Raw genomic sequence first — 4,225 nt, forward strand, 5'->3', positions numbered from 1 at the left:
CATCTCCCGGAGATTCAGGGAAACTCCAGCAATGCTGCAAAGAGCCAGGCTGAAAGGGAAGGGGCTTCAGCCTCCCGCCTTCGCGTTGGCCGGACCCCGGGGCTCTGAGCACAGGGTGCAGGCTGCCTGGACGAGACGGGGTTTGGAGGGAACAGGAAGGGTGGGTTTGAGGTGAGAAGCGAGGTGAGGGGCACAGCCCTCGGAGTGACAGGGACCCAGATTCAACCCCGGGCTGACTCTTGCTCTTTGCGGTGTCGTCCAGGTCACGCGACCTCGCCGAGCCTCAGTTTCCTCACCTGTAAAATGGAGATAGGGATGGCACCGCGTGAAACCGGAATGCGAGACAGCACGTGCAGGGCTGGGTGCGCGTCAGCGTCCGGTACACGTCGCCGAGCATCGTGACTGCGCCCTCACCCGCGTAGCTGGGCTGTCTCCAGCGCGCTGTGAGTCCGCAGCTCTGCCTGGCGCCACTCGTCCCCTTCCTGAAAGGCAGCCCTCGACAGGCCTCGGCGTGCGGGTTGTCGGCGATTGAGTCTTTCAACTCAGCATTTCTGAAGTCTTTGTTTCACCTTCACTTCTGAAAATCTGTTTTCCAGTGCTTTCAGGGCCCGTCCCCTGCCCTGTTCCCTCGTCACTGCTCCTCTGCCTTCGGCTGCTTCGTCCCGGGCGTGGAGCCACCTGATCACAGCGCGTCTCACCGTCATTCTCTTCATGCAGTCTGTGCTCGGGGCTCGCTGAGCAGCCCGAATCAGTGGCTTTGTGGGGTTTTTTTAATCAAGTCTGGACATTCAGGAGCCCTCCTGCCACCAGGGCCGGTCTGCTCCCCTCCGCCCCTCCCCCCCCCCAGTCGGGGTGGCGGCCGCGCGCTGGCTGGCCGTGCAGTGGCTCCCGGATGCGTTGCGCAGCCCTGCGGGGCTCTTCCCCCGCATCATCTCGGACCTCCTCCGACGCCCTGTCGCCCGGTTCGCAGCCCCACTTCCGGCCGTGTGTGATCCCGTCCCGTGTGTCCTTCATCTCAGGCTCTGCCGTTTGTCGTTCCCACCTCGGAAGCTTGCTTGGGGCTCCTCTCCGCCGCCGGGCCTCTGCCTCGCATGCCGGCCTCCCCCCGGCACCGGGACCGCGCGGAAGGCCGCCCAGCGGCTGCCGCCTCCCCGTCCTCTGGCTCCGACAGCTGCGGGAGCTCTGGGCCCGTCTCCTCCCGGGGGTCCTGCCCGCCTGCGTTTTGTGGGCCAGGTAACTTTTTCGCTGAACACCCAACGTTGTGAAATCAGTTAGACGCTGAATCTGTTTCACTCACAGAAGTGGTCTTGATATCTGTTTGGGGAAACAGTCAACCTTCCAGGCCCTGCTATTGAGCCTTGTCACTCAGGACGAGACGGTGGTCAATCTGGGTTTAGCTAACCCTCAGGACCCGCCGAGGCAAGACCCTGCTGAGTGCCCCCCCGGCCCCCCCACCGGGATGTGAGTCGCGGGGTTTCCCATCTGGCTGGTGGGCAGGAACCCCACACCCAGCTCTGTCAGCCCCAGGGCTGTTCCCTCGGACTCCGTCGGGTCGCTGGTCCTCCGTTTGGCCTCAGGGGGTGAGGGGTGCCACCCTCACGCACGTGCGGCTGCCAGCACTCACGTGGGCGCGGGGTGAGGGAGGCCCCGGATCCCCGTCTGCAGCTCTCTGCCCCAGGCTCCGCCCTGAAACGCCTGATGCCCTGGCCTCCCCGGGCCCGAGGGCCCCTCTCCCCAACTCAGGGATCCTACCAGGACCCTCCTGGGGGTCCCCGCCCTGGAAAGCCCTGCTGGCTGGGAGTTGGGGCCACTCTCAGCAATCACTGCCTTTCGATGCCCGGGGTCCAGGGTCCTGGATGCTGAGGTTCCATAGATCACGCCTGGATTTGGGGCACGGCAGGGGGAAGCACAGAGGCTTTGGGCAGACTCCTGCTGGGACCCCACACTGGCCCCGCATCTGGAGCAGGGCATCGAGCCAGGCAGAGCCCACCCAGACCCGCATCTCGGCTGCAACACCAGCAGCATCACTGTCCTTGCCATTTATATTTTAAGGGGAGACAAGGAAAGGGGAGGGTCTCACGCCACGGGGCCTGGTGTCTCGGCCTCGGTCTCTGCTGGTCGGGAGGAAAGGACTGTCTTTACCACTCGGTGCAAAAGCTGAGGCCTCCTCTGAGAGCGCCGAGGAGAAAACCCAGCAGGCGCAGGGCACGGGGTGCGCGGGCCCACCGGGGGACAGGGCCCCTCAGGGGAGCGGGGCGCCCAGCCCGGGGCCAGACTGCAGGCCGGGAGGAGGGTCTAGAAGCCCGGCAAGGAGCGGGCTCCGCCAGGCTCTCACGAGTGTTGCTTTCACCATCCGCGTCATCCTCGCCCGCGTTCCCAGCTGCTGTCGCTGAAGTCCCCAGCCTGTCCTCCGCTGCAGCTCCTCGACAGCCTCCACCTCTGCCAGGCCCGCTCCGTTGGGGACCCACGGCGGCTCTGTCTGGACACATCCCCCTGGCTCTCCTTGGCTTCCCTGAGCCCCAGGAAAGACAAACCCAGCCAAGCCACCACCTCCAGCCAACAGGCCTCTCTCGTAAACATTTACCACCAGACCATGAGATGTTTAAACACCGTATTTCACTCCTAAGAAGCCAGCACCTCTGAGCCAGGATTTTCCTGGGCACAGGCATTTTATAGATCAAAGTGGTAGAATCAAATAAACACGACCAGCGGGCTGTGAGGACAAGGCAGTTCTGCCCGGAGCAGAGCCTGGGGGTCAGCCCCTCCCAGTGTGGACCCTCCCAGTGTGGATTTTCCCAGTGTGGACTCTCCCAGTGTAGGCCCTCCCAGTGTGGATTTTCCCAGTGTGGACTCTCCCAGTGTGGACCCTCCCAGTGTGGACCCTCCCAGTGTAGGCCCTCCCAGTGTGGATTTTCCCAGTGTGGACCCTCCCAGTGTGGACTCTCCCAGTGTGGACCCTCCCAGTGTGGACCCTCCCAGTGTGGACTCTCCCAGTGTGGACCCTCCCAGTGTGGTCTCGGGTCCTGGGCAGCCTCCCTGCCAGTGTCTCCTCGCCGACAGCCAGTCTTAACGGCGTCCTGGCTGAGAGTGGCTCAGGCAGACAGGACAGCTCACACCCCCAGTTTCCAGATGAAGAGCCTGAGGTCCTAGGCGAGCCCACGACTTGCTCAAGGCCCCCCAGCTCTCAGTGGTGGAGACGGGCTTGAGCCTGGGTGAGCCCAAACCCTGCTCCCCTCCCTAGCCTGGGCCCCCTGTTTCAACACACCCCTTATGGGTGGGGTCTGCAAACATCGACCCACCCACCCTTCTACCAGCCGGCGGGTCCAACCAAGAGCTCACTGTAAAGGCCGTTTGTCCAAATTCTTTGCACTTGGGTTTCAAGAAAAGGGGGCCCATGATGACCACAAGACCAGGGAGGCGCTGCCCTCCTTCTGGAAGGTGCCCTGGAGGAACACCAGAGACAGCTGAGCTCGAAGCCTGGGACCCAGCAGCCCCCGGGCCGCCGCACTTGGGTTCCTACGCTGTTCTCACACAGAGGCCCCGGCCTTCGTCCTGCACCGGGCCCTGCACGCTGCGCAGTCTGTCCTGGAAGCAGGACTTCTTCCGGAGCCCCCGCCCCGCCCACACCCAGACAAGGAAGGCATTTGCATCCTTTTCTCAAGGGAGGGTGGGAAATGGGGGTCGGGGTAGAGAGACGGCGGCCCCTGGAGGGACCGAGACTGACGGGGGAGAAACGGGGCAGGGCGGGAGGGCTGCCCTCTCTGCTCCAGGGCGAGGAGAGGGAATCACCAGCTTCTGGGAGGTGGGATTTTTGGAAGCCAGGCCCAGGATCCTGCAGTGGGTTCTCCCCACCCCCAACCTAGGGGACCCCCAAGGTCCTCCCCAGCCCTCAACCTCAGAGTGGGACCAGAGACTGGCCCCCCAGCCCAGACGGCCCAGGCCTGCCCGGAGGCCACCCGCCTGCCCCGGCAAGGTTAACATCCAGAGGCCCCCAGCCAGGGCGTCACGGAGCGGGAGGGCATGAACGGCCAGTGTGCCCGCACCGAGTGTGCACATGACACGGGCGGGGTGCAGGGGTTGCAGGGAGGTGGGGGGAGTCGCCAGGCAGGTGGACGCTACCTTGCCCTGAAGGACAGACGGGTGAGGGCACCGGGGGGACCATGTGATCTGAGGCGGGTGGCGCCGTGTCCACGGTGGACAGTCTCCAACCTGCACTGGAACAGGT

The sequence above is a fragment of the Camelus dromedarius genome, chromosome 10 (assembly GCF_036321535.1).
Source record: "Camelus dromedarius isolate mCamDro1 chromosome 10, mCamDro1.pat, whole genome shotgun sequence".
Classification (NCBI taxonomy): domain Eukaryota; kingdom Metazoa; phylum Chordata; class Mammalia; order Artiodactyla; family Camelidae; genus Camelus; species Camelus dromedarius.